The 12,529-nt window shown below is 37.0% G+C and overlaps 1 long non-coding RNA gene across 1 annotated transcript; it reads left to right on the top strand.

Moving 5' to 3' along the window:
- The first annotated feature begins 499 nt into the window (after window positions 1-499).
- Window positions 500-7,607, top strand: LOC143857364 (uncharacterized). Its single transcript, XR_013238635.1, has 3 exons — window positions 500-898; window positions 6,656-6,705; window positions 7,254-7,607. It is a non-coding gene; the product is annotated as an uncharacterized LOC143857364 (long non-coding RNA).
- The last annotated feature ends 4,922 nt before the right edge of the window (window positions 7,608-12,529 follow it).

The following is a 12,529-nucleotide window of genomic DNA, read 5'->3' as shown; positions in this document are numbered from 1 at the left end:
AGTTTGTTTAAAGGTCATCATCTATCTTGTGGTGATGTCATCCCTTGATGCAACTGGGCCCACAGACCAATCAACCACGAATATAACTCTATCTTTGCCGTACACATGGAAAATCTAATCATCGATCTAGTCTATTTACCGGATGGCCCTACCTCTGATTCCTATGACCCAAAAATCCTTTTCCATGGACCTCATGTGCACAAAGTATTTCACATTGCCATTGGTCCCACCTTGACCGAATGATCAATTGAAAGAATTTTTTGTTTCTAATTAAGCTAAGAAAACAAATGATGGTTTTTTCTAGGCCTTAGATTTAGGTATGAAATTTGCTCGGAGAACTTAAAATTAGGCGTCACACCCAAGTAAGAAAATGACTCCCTAGAGAAAAGACGGGATTGTTACATCAGTAGGAAAATATTAATCCCATGCTCTTGCCTATAATATTCCATGGAAATTGGAAAAAAAATCCTTGTTGCTAAACATGGGTGTGATGCTTTGGATCATTCCTTTTATAGCAAATTCATCTTTATTTTATTTATATTCTCTAAGGTCGCTGAATTGACACCTGTCGTTTGTCACGATTCATGTGAATAAATAGCCATCTCATTCTTGACAAGTGAACTTCTCATGAGTGCAAAGCAGTATCTCTCCATTATGTGCAAATTACAGAGGTTGAGTTGATGTTCTTTCGTACACAAAGATTTGTTTCTCAAGTTTTAATTCTAGGCTCTTGATGTGCTTTATTTTTTTCATGAAGTGTCATGCATTTCAGATTAATTTTTAATACACACTACTCATATTTCTTATTTTAACATTCATGTAGGGCAGTACTCTTGACATCAGAAGTACCTAGCTAATCAAAATCTGAGGTCCTTTTTATTTCTGGACTTCTTAAACGGTGCGTGAAATCGATGTGCTTAATTTATATTTTTCATGAAGTGCCATGCATTTCAGATTAAGGTTTAGTACAGACTATGCATATTTCTTATTAAGGTTTTTTTCATGAAGTGCCATGTAATTTTTGACAGATAAAATAAACAAAATCGGGCCAGATTTACTATGGTTTCAATTGAGCCATGAGCCTTGAGCCTTGAGCCTTGTAGTACTGTTAGCATTGAGTGTGATTAGTAATACAATTTGAGTCACTTTGAATATTGAGCATGTTATGTACTTATGATAATGTCAGCGTTTGACAAATTCGGGGATCTCTGGTATTCGTAAGCTTGCATTGTATAGAATTTATTTTGTGGTTGTTCTTACTGATAGAAATTGACTACACGTGCATTGCATGTGCATTCTTACTAGTAAAAACAAAAGTTCAAAATGGGAAACCCAAAGGCGTCATTGAGGGCGGTTTACACAATAGTGTGGGCGGAGAGCAAAGCAAAAGGACCATGGAGTCTTCAGAACTATATTGCGGGAATCAAAGATATTAGAACTATATTGCGGAAAATCAAAGATATTGTTCGTTCGATTGGCCCTACGACTGAACACCGTAGGCGATTGGCTCATGAAATGGGGGACAATCTTGCCAAGGCCGGTGTTCTCTTGGAGTCAATGTCAGTCACTTGTTCGACTGAAGGCGAAGGGTTTGGTATTGCCCTTGGTTAGACCAATTTTCTTATTCTAATGTAGCCTTTGGGCTGGGTGTTACACAACCTGGGGACATCTTGTCCCCTGTTTTTGTAACTCTTCTTTTTGGGTAATAAATGTCATCTTTCCAAAAAAAATAAGGCGATCGACCAAGTTGGGTAAGAATTAAACTATAGTTCAGTGTGTGCTGAAGTTTATGGGCTAAATGGGATTGCTTTCTTTGGTTTGTAATCATTGTGAACTCATTCTATACATCCAATCGAGCAGGGACTATTGTTTTGTATAACCTAGATATCCATTCCTTTTCTATGGTTTCCACTTGTATGAATTAATTTTTTTTACCACACTTTCCTAGTTTATAAGCATCTTAGTTTGAGTGAGGCCCTGTTCATGCATAACAAATGATCATGTTTTCTTCTTTTACATGTTGTAATTTTCATATAAACTTATTTCATTCGAGTCCTCTGTTGTAGCGATAGCGCCTGTGATCAGTTCTAATGTTCCGATATGGTACCTACTATGTTTGGAGACAAACTATTGATGCTTATAGTTTTTTCTAGAGTCACTGACATGAATTAATAATTGTATGCTCTGTTTATTAGTGTTATTTAATATGAATAATGGCTTTTCAGGGTGACAAAGATTGCTTGATGGCGTATGGAATAAAAGTTATTGTTGAAGATGTGAAAACATTTGGAGCAGATGCTGCAATCATTCCTACCCTCCTTGGAGTTCTGAAAGCTAAGCCCATAAAGTTTGAGCCCAGACTTCCTAAATGGAAAGAAGCAGCAGTCATGGACCTTGCAATTGGAACTGAGGACAAGATTGCGTTGAGTTGTGGGGTAGTTGCAGCCACATCTTATGCATGTAGTTTTCTCCTTTAATGTTTATATGCCTACTAGCGGGAGAAGATTAAAGCTTTACGTTGTAAAATAAAAATGTTTTAGCTTGTTTACACAGGTCAATATATTGTCATTGCTTGTAACTTTAGTTTGTTATATAACAACAATTTCTAAAGATGGTTTATTTGAATGCGATTGTAGTGTGAGGTTGTATAATAAGATTGTATCCCATATTACTTCTCAGTTTGAATGCCTGTAGCTAAAGATTGTATCCAATATTACAGGTATTACAGGTTGTTTGTATAATAAGATTGTATCCTATTGTAGTGTGAGATTGAATGCCATTGTAGTGTGAGGTTATTTGAATGCCATATTACAGGTTAAATCCCAATATGATGGACTCATTCAGAATAAATGGATTTCTTTTTCTTTTATTTTTTAAATATATCTATATTTACTGACGGTCAGGATTGTCGGTGATTCTAACATCAACTATGGCGACACATTTTCAGCGACGGTACAAAATGTCGGTGTATTCACCGACGCTCACAAAACATCGGTAAATTAGCTATTCACCGATGGTCCTTAGCGTCGGTGTAGTCACCGACGCTCACAAAACGTCAGTAAATACCCCTATCAAAGGCCATATGGATCTTTTAATGACGGTCATGACCGTCGGTGTGATATTACATACACCGACGCTTTACTTAAAACGTCGGTGATAAGCTTAACACCAACATTTGTTTTTTGATTTTTAACGACGTTCATAAACACCGGTATAAATGGTAGCACCGATGCTTTACAATAAACGTCGGTAAATACCTTAGGCACGGTAGTATCAGTGACGTTCACTAAAAGTGTCGGTGTAAGTTACACCGATATTCATAGGCATATACACTGACGGTCATTACCGGTGTAAGTTACACCGACATTCATCGGCATATACACCAACGGTCGACCGTCGGTGAACGTAGTCACTTTTCTTGTAGTGCTTCTTACTAGTAGCAATAAAAACGAGAGATAAAGTCATCAACTACGGTCCCTTACTTTTCTATGTTGGCTACGTGTGTAAGTGTAATTTATCAGTGCTTTAAATGTGTTTAAAAATAGAGTCATCAAAAGAGAAGAAACGACAAATGAACTAAAGCAAAGGACGATTCCCTTTGCTTTACAGCCTAGCAAATGGAAAACATATTATCTCCTTACTATTTGGATGGCTGGGATGACTCGTAATTTTTCTAACTATTAATATCATGAGTGGGCCCGAATCAAGCTTCTATAATATATAGGGGTGTAAATGGATATTCGGAAATTCGATTACCGTCTGCATCCGAATCTGTTTAAAACGAATATTATCCGAATCCGTTTCAAGCGGATATTATCCGAATCCGTTTATGAGATATCCGGCTCTTAGTGGATGCGAATCTGGTAAATGGTATATCCGATCCGTTTAACATCCGAATTCGAGAAGTAAATCCTTTTTATTTATTATTAATAATATCATTAATATTTATTTTTAGTAATGACACACTATCTTTTGTTTCTATAAGAAAAGTGAATATTCTTTTTAGAAAAAATAAAATAAAAATAAAAATAGCCCAAACCCATTCCATCAAAATAACCCAAACCCATTCCATCATATACAAAAAAAAAGGAAAAACCCAAAGACACTACCAACACTATCATCCATCCCCATCGCCTCCCCCTCTCTCTCTCTCTCTCTGCCTTTGTTTTAAAAGGAAGAAAAGGATCTCATATATTTTAGAGTTTGAGAGTTAATTTTGTGAAGAGAATGTAGAGGTCTAGTTTTAGGGTTTGGAAAACTCATTCGAGTAAGTAGGAGAAAAAAGATAAAGTGCTGCAATAAAATGTTCGAATTTACCGGATAAACGGATACGGATAATATCCGAATTCGAACAATATCCGACGGATACGAATTCGGTAATAGATATTAAATATCCGTCGAATCCGAATTCGGATAGTGTATACTGTAATCGAATTCGGATATAGCCATATCCGCTCCGAATTCGATCCGTTTACACCCCTAATAATATATAATAGTGCTCTCATAGCTTCATCTTGTTCCCTATTAAAATGAACAGGAGAAAATACTTTCGTTAGCTAGCCTATCTTTGCGTGTCCACAAAAATTGGGCCTCCTTTGCTAACGAAATTATCTTAATTTCACCTTAGGCCCTGTTTGTTTTGAATTTTGAGAAACGATTGTCACTAAAAAACTGACTATAGGGCTGCAATGGGAGATGATTTTTTCATCCCCGCTCTAGGATGATGCGCACCCTGTTATCGTGAATTCACGTTAAGAGGGGGGCGCATCATCCTAAGCGGGGTTTAAAAAATCATAGCCCGGCTGCAATTAATGTTTATCAGTTTTGGATTCATAATCGGTTCTCTAAATCCCGAACAAACAGGGACTGACTTGTAAATTAGACATTAAAGTCTCTTTGGGGGCACGTACTGTTCATTTCTAAACTATTATATTTATTACTTACAAATAATCATATTCTAACTTGAAAATCGTTTACATATAATATTATATTTTTGTAGACCTATCCAAAGAGTTTCTAAATTACAGTAGGTGAAAATGGAACACATACAAAGAGTTGTATTATACATGCTCCTAAATGACGGAGCAAGCTCTATAACAAACGGCCCGTTTGGATTGCAAGAAAAATATTTCTGACGGAAGTTCATTCTTGGGAAAGCTTTTCTTTGAACGATAAAGAAAAATATTAAGGTTTAGTACAGACTACGCATATTTCTTATTTTAACATTCTTGTAGGCCATTACTCTTGACATCAGAAGTAACTAGCTAATCAAAATCTTGAGGTCTTTTTATTCTTGGACTTCTTAAACGATGCGTGAAATCGGTCTCTCATATCTTCATACATGTTAATGACTTCATTTCCTGTCTGATAATGTAATTTTAGTTAGTTTTGTGGACATGCAAAGCTAAATTCGTAGAATTTCTCACACAATAATCCATAATCACAGCCCCAGAATGTAATTTTTGACAGATAAAATAAACAAAATCGGGCCAGATTTACTATGATTTCAATTGAGCCTTGAGCCTTGTAGTACTGTTAGCATTGAGTGTGATTAGTAATAAAATTTGAGTCACTTTGAATATTGAGCATTTTATGTACTTGTGATAATGTCAGCGTTTGACAAATTTGGGGATCTCTGGTATTCGTAAGCTTGCATTGTATAGAACTTATTTTGTGGTTGTTCTTACTGATAGAAATTGACTACATGTGCATTGCACGTGCATTCTTACTAGTAAAACCAAAAGTTCAAAATGGGAAACTCAAAGGCGTCATTGAGGGCGATATACACAATTGCGTGGGTGGAGAGCAAAGCAAAAGGACCATGGAGTCTTCAGAACTATATTGCGGGAATCAAAGATATTGGAACTATATTGCGGAAAATCAAAGATATTGTTCGTTCGATTGGCCCTACGATTGAACACCGTAGGCGATTGGCTTATGAAATGGCGGACAATCTTGCCAGGGCCGGTGTTCTCTTGGAGTCAATGTCAGTCACTTGTTCGACTGAAGGCGAAGGGTTTGGTATTGCCCTTGGTTAGACCAATTTTCTTATTCTAATGTAGCCTTTGAGCTGGGTGTTACACAACCTGGGGACATCTTGTCCCCTGTCTTTGTAACTCTTCTTTTTGGGTAATAAATGTCATCTTTCTAAAAAAAAAAAAGCAACCAAGTTGGGTAAGAATTACAGTGATAAACTATAGTTCAGTGTGTGCTGAAGTTTATGGGCTAAATGGGATTCATTTCTTTGGTTTGTAATCATTGTGAACTCATTCTATACATCCAATCGAGCAGGTACTATTGTTTTGTATAAGCTAGATATCCATTCCTTTTCTATGGTTTCCACTTGTTTGAATTAATTTTTTACCACACTTTTCTACTTTATAAGCATCTTAGATTGAGTGAGGCCATGTTCATGCATAACAAATGATCATGTTTTCTTCTTTTACATGTTGTAATTTTCATATAAACTTATTTCATTCCAGTCCTCTGTTGTAGCGATAGCGCCTGTGATCAGTTCTAATGTTCCGATATGGTACCTACTATGTTTGGAGACAAACTATTGATGCTTAAAGTTTTTTCTTGGAATCACTGACATGAATTAATAATTGTATGCTCTGTTTATTAGTGTTATTTAATATGAGTAATGGCTTTTCAGGGTGACAAAGATTGCTGGATGACGCTATGCAGGGCTGCAACTCGGGTCGGGTGGGTCGGGTTTTTTTTTCATTGACGCATTTTTTTAGGGAAAACTCTTGTTGGGCAAGGCAACTCAACTCATAGAAGTAGAAAAACTAAAGCATGACAAACTCTTTAGTGCATTAACTAATAACTAGTCCAATGAGAATAAATTGATGCATTACCAAATGAAAATGATTATACTCATATGAGATAAACAACAAACTATTTAGTGCATTAACTATTTAGTTGAAAGTTGAAACCCTAGAGCTAAGGGGGGAAACGAACAAAAGATGGAAAGAGTCACCGTGATTGCGTGTGTGCGTGAGTTTTACTTTTAAGTTTTCACTTTTAAATAACAAAGTTTTAGAAGAAAAAAAATACATACTATAACTTAAGTAACTCGGGTCGGGTCGGGTTGGGCCGGGCTCTTCAAACCCGGCTCGACCCGAGATTCATGCGGGCTTTTGGATGTAGACCCGGCTCGACCCGAAACCCGAGAAACATGAACCCAACCCAAGCTAGCAGCCGCTATGGAATAAAAGTTATTGTTGAAGATGTGAAAACATTTGGAGCAGATGCTGCAATCATTCCTACCCTCCTTGGAGTTCTGAAAGCTAAGCCCATAAAGTTTGAGCCCCAGACTTCCTAAATGGAAAGAAGCAGTAGTCATGGACCTTGCAATTGGAACTGAGAACAAGATTGCGTTGAGTTGTGGGGTAGTTGCAGCCACATCTTATGCATGTAGTTTTATCCTTTAATGTTTACATGCTTATTAGCGGGAGAAGATTAAAGCTTTACGTTGTAAAATAAAAATGTTTTAGCTTGTTTACACAGGTCAATATATTGTCAGTGCTTGTAACTTTAGTTTGTTATATAACAACAATTTCTAAAGATGGTTTGTTTGAATGCCTGTAGCTAAAGATTGTATCTTATCCCATTGTAGTGTGAGATTGAATGCCATTGGAGTGTGAGGTTGTTTGAATGCCATATTACAGGTTAAATCCCATTATGATGGACTCATTCAGAATCAATGGATTTTTTTTTTTTTAAATATATCTATATTTACTTACGGTCAGGACTGTCGGTGATTCTAACATCAAACTATGGCCACACATTTTCAGCAACGGTACAAAACGTCGCTGAATGATGCTATTCACTAATGGTCATTAACCGTCGGTGTATTCACCGACGCTCACAAAACATCGGTAAATTAGCTATACACGATGGTCCTTAGCGTCGGTGTAGTTACCGATGCTCACAAAATGTCGCTGAATGATATATTCACCGATGGTATGGTCACAAAACGTCAGTAAATACACGTATCAAAGGCCCATGTGGATCTTTAAATGACGGTGATGACTGTCGGTGTAATATTACATACACCGACGGTTTATTTAATACGTCGGTGATAAGCTTAACACCAACATTTGTTTTTTTATTTTTAATGGCGTTCATAAACGCCGGTATAAATGGTAGCACTGACGCTTTGCAATAAACGTCGGTAAATACCTTTAGGCACGGTAGTATCAGTGACGTTCACTGAAAGTGTCGGTGTAAGTTACACAGACATTCATTGGCATATGCACTGACGGTCATGACCGTCAGTAAATGCCACTTTTCATGTAGTGCCTCTAAATCTCTCAACTCTAAGCTAACCCATCTACTGAAATCGGGTCGGATTGAGTCGGGTTGGTTCGGGCTCACCTTGGGCTAAACAGAAAAATACAACAACCCAAAGAAAACTAAGATAAAAGTAGAGGATGGAGGTCTGGTTCGGGTCGAGTTGCCAAGGCCTCAACCCTAACCCAACCCGAAATTAAATCGGGTTGGGTTTTTTCCAACCCTAACCCAACCCAACCCAACCTGAGGAAATGGCAGCCCAACCCGAGCCAAAATGTGGTTGAATCTGTTGGGTTCGGGTTGAGCCCGACCCAAGTTGCAACCCTAGTTTTGGTGGGACTCAAGATGAACCAGCCCGCTAATTAGTATTTGTAATGGGCCGTGAGTAGGACTGTAACTGGCTAGGATGGGCCTGTATTGGGATTGGCATAGCTCATTACAATTCTCTGTTTTAATATTAGACAAAAACTTCAGAGTAGTATGGCATTTTGAACAAAACTACAAATTTTACAAGTGGTAGTATCCATTTTGATGATATTGTATATGGTTGCATCGTGTGTTGTGATGGATGTAATTTAGGCCCTGTTTGGAAATCAGTAATTTTCAGGAAAAGCTTGGGAAGGGAAATATTTTTCTAAAATTTCTTATCCTTTTTGACACACGGAAAAAAATATAACTTGAACCAGCCCTATTCAATTTTTACTTGGAAGGACATTCAATTTATGATAATACCCCTCTAAATTAAACATAATCATACCATTTTCCTCTAAATTGTTTAAAGAAATATTTTCCCAAGAAGGATTTTTTTGTCAGAAATATTATGATTTTCTTGCAATCCAAACGGGGCCTATGTTATAGGGCTAGCTCAGGCATTTAGAAGTGTGTATAATGCAAGACTCTTTGTAGGGTTTCCAACATTTCCCACATCAATTGTTTTAGAAATGATATAGGCCCTGTTCGTTTAAGATTATGACAACTGATTGTGAGTACTAAACCGATTATTGGAGTCAAATTTAAAAGTAATTTTGAGTCCATTAATCAGATTGAAACTTGCAATCGGTTGTCATAATCTTAAATGAAGAGAGCCATAATATTAAAATAATCTCACTTGCAAATGAGGACCAATTTTAGTGAGTGGGCATCCGAAGAGGCCCTTAGCTAATGAAGATATTGTAACTGGTTAACGGGTCTTTTTCCAAAGCATATGCTTACCCTCCTCTGGGAGTCCATAGTTCCAGAAGGAAAAATGTTCAAAGTTCCAAAATTCAAGTATTCTGCCTCAGGATTTTTCCTGGCTTGTAACTTTGTGGTAGTGCTATGTGCTTGATCAACTTTAAGACACCAATGGGAAAAGATGATGTCGATTATCACTGGTTTGTAAACGTCACCAAAGTTGCAATATCTTTCCAAATAAAGCCGTTTGGATTGCAGGAATTTTTTTGAAATGTTTGGAAAGGAAAAATAGTTCTAATATTTCTTTCTTTTTTATGTATGAGAAAAGATAAATTGAACAACCCGACCTTCAATTTATGATAATAACTCTCTAAATAAACTATAATCACATCATTTCCCTCTAAATCATAGAACGAAAAAAATTTCCGTCGTAGAAATTTTTCTTCCAATCCAAAGAGGACATAAAGGGAAAGTGGAGCGAAGTCAAAGGATTTTAATCAAGAGCAGGAACTCAGGTGTAAAAAGTGGTTGGACATCTATTAGAAAATTCCTTGTTCATCATAGAGAAGCCATGGTTGGAAGTAGTTCGGACATCTTATTTATGGGACCTGGTTAATCATGGCTTTCATTCAATTTTAGCCATTGGATGCTGAGATTATGCTGCCTAAAATATAAATTAATAGTTGCTGGAAAAAGTTTCATTAGAACAATGAGGAATGATAGAATGAAAGGCGCCCTTGTTAAAGTCATCTTCAAGGGCGCCTATATTGGTTGATTTCTGCAAAGTCAACACAGTTTCCACTTTTTTAGGCGCCATCCACTTTTTTCGACACCACACTTTGCAGAAATCAACCAATAAGGGCACCTTGAAGCTGATTTTGCAAGGGCGCTCTTCATTCTATCATTTCTCTAGAACATTTTATAACTAAAGAATATGGTGCTATGAGAAGAAGTATATGCATGAGGAGCCTTAACTGGGCCCATGTATGTACTAATAGTTAAAAAAATAATGTAGATCGAATGATCCCAGCCATCCAATTACGAGATATTACCTTAATAGATGCTAACCGTTGATCATTTGATGCAACTAGGCCCACAGACCAATCAACCACGAATGTAACTCTACCTTTACCGTACACATGGAAAATCTAATCATCGATCTAGTTTATTTACCTAATGGGCACTACCTCTGATTCTTATGACCCAAAGATCCTTTTTCCATGGACCTCATGTGCACCACGTGGATGTGATCTAGTTCGTTGATATTATTTTTTGATGAATACAAGTACATCACATTGCCATTGGGCCACCCCTTGATCACAGTTATCTGTTCTGATATTAGAAGAGAACTTCACTTTAACATGTTCCTGCGCTAGACTTTTGATGCCCTCTGAGGAACTACGAAATTTGTCACGCCCCGAACCCAGAATCTAGGGTCCGGCACACGTGACAGCCGCCGCACGCCCATAGGGTCGCCCCCACAAGCATGCAAGGCTCCTTTTTCGATCAACTATTCTCAACAATCAGAGTAACTAATAAATGCGGAAATTTTAGTCTCATAATGAAATACAAATATAGATTAGGTCCATAAGTCTAAATCCAACAATAATTATTTCAAGACAATCACCTTAATAAAATATCAAAGGTTTCTAAATTGGAACAATGAAATAAAGAACAAATCTCCTAGGCTCCAATCCAAGTGCCTGATCTCAGCAAATCTACTGCCGCTCCTCTGTATCTGAAATTTGTTAAACCACATAATGAGCTAACAGCCCAGCCGGTTTTCCAAATCCAAGCCAGCTAATAGGAAAACAAAAACAAACTTGTGCGGAAAAGACGTAGCATGCCATAAAATTTAGCCAATGCAGAAATTGATAAGAATTAAAAAGATCATTTCTACATAAGCTATATAAGAAAAATACATGTTTTTACAAAACAGTTCCAACCACTCGGTTATGCAGTTTTTCACTTGGAAATCAATGACAAGAATATATATTTTCAAACACTTGATTTTTGCATTTTTCCACTTGGAAATCAAATACTTAACAGTAATATATTTTCAAACATAACAGTAATATATTTTCAAGCATAACAGTAATATATTTTCAAGCATAACAGTCTTCTCTGTGGCCAATTTCCAACCTTATTGGCAAGTAGCGTAACCCAAGGCGAACACTCGTTCGCAGGACTCACAGGTCCAAAAGTGCGCAATGTCACAATATCAATAGCCAGAGGACTCCCTACTGGCCGCCCGAGATCAACCTTACGGGTAGATAAAATTTGACCGGTCTACGTGATCACGTCCAGTGTACTCACCCACTGGTAGGTTGGGCACTAGATCCCCACCAGAGATCAACCTTACTGGCGGAATCCATTCCATACCAAGACTGTATGCAATTATAGAGAGAAGCAATTTTAATGTTTGCAATACCATGCCATAAATTTGTAACGCTTCAAGCCATAGGGAACTTCCCTCATTTCAAATCTACGAAAACATATCGTAAACAAAGTGCTTTTCAAATTGTTGCTTCATGAATTCTAGTTTTCTAAATCATGTTCTTCATAAAGCTTTTTATGTATAGGGATGAAAACATGTCAAGACTAAAGGATACCATGCATAATGATATTCAACTATGTAGAATGACATACTAAAAAAACGTTCAGTAAAAATCTTCTCCAAAAGAAGTTCCAAGTCAAAGTAGATATGCAAAAATTGAAATAGAAAGCTTTCAACTTAGCTAATGTAATTATTTGATAATACACTGACATAGGGTAGGATCACCTACCTCTTGCACGAATTTCTGACTTTGTTTTGTTTTCTCTAGGACGACGTTGACGTTGACAAAAACTCCTCTTTTTCCCCTTCACATTAGTAAGTAAACCAAGGTCATTTAACTATCCTAATGTGTAACAGTCCCTATTAAATAAGATTTCATATTTGATTGTGCCTCTAAAAAGAAAAGAAATTAGGACGGCTCTAAAAACTCATTTCTAACACATCGCACCTAAACTCCAATCCCATTTGCTCAACCAAATTTATTCGCACCTAAACTCCAAT

The sequence above is a fragment of the Tasmannia lanceolata genome, unplaced genomic scaffold (assembly GCF_043159265.1).
Source record: "Tasmannia lanceolata isolate RefF3 unplaced genomic scaffold, GAP_Taslan_0.1 ptg000024l, whole genome shotgun sequence".
NCBI lineage: Eukaryota > Viridiplantae > Streptophyta > Magnoliopsida > Canellales > Winteraceae > Tasmannia > Tasmannia lanceolata.
This window is presented reverse-complemented; position numbering and strand designations above follow the sequence as displayed.